The sequence below is a fragment of the Astatotilapia calliptera genome, chromosome 4 (genome assembly GCF_964374335.1).
Source record: "Astatotilapia calliptera chromosome 4, fAstCal68.1, whole genome shotgun sequence".
Classification (NCBI taxonomy): domain Eukaryota; kingdom Metazoa; phylum Chordata; class Actinopteri; order Cichliformes; family Cichlidae; genus Astatotilapia; species Astatotilapia calliptera.
In genome coordinates, this window is record NC_137425.1 from 31,096,944 (window position 1) to 31,097,671 (window position 728).

Sequence of the window (728 nt, forward strand, 5' to 3'; positions counted from 1 at the left end):
GCAAACTTTTTTTTCTTTTCCACGCAGAGCACAGGCGAGTTTAGAGCCTTTGGGCGATGTGCGCAATCATCATCAATCTTATTTGCCAACTCGTCTACTGCATACAGGAGAGAGTGAAAACTGTCCGTGTTGTTGCTCATGATGTTACAGTCTCTCACAAAGAGGCTGGTTAGTCACCTAAATGACAGTTTAGGTGACTAACTAAAGTTTAGGGTGCAGCAGAATGGAGATGCTGAGAAACAACTGAAAAACAGCAAAAGTTCAAACTTGTCTGGGGACGTTGTCTGCCTGCACACAGCCTACACATGACAGCCTGTCCTGTTACTACAGTAATTCATTATTATTATTATTAGGTTGTTGTAAAAGTCCCTAAAAAGCTGCACTAAGAGTACTTAAAGGGACTTGAAAGAGCATATTTCTCCTTTTCTTCTTTGGCTCCCTATTAAATCTAGAATCAAATTTAAAATCTGTCTCCTCACATGCAAGATTTTTAATAATCAAGCCCCATTTTATTTTAAATTCCACTTAGAAACTATATCACCCTATCGTATTTAAACATATAACTGCAAACAGAGCCATCAACTGCAAATTATATGTAAATTCAGGACCTAGAGGATTTTTAAAACAAAAATAAAACCAAGTCTGAATTTAACATCGTGCACTATGTAAAACACATCAGCAAATTTGTGTTTAGACTAACACTGCACTACTCATTGCTGTGAGGTTTC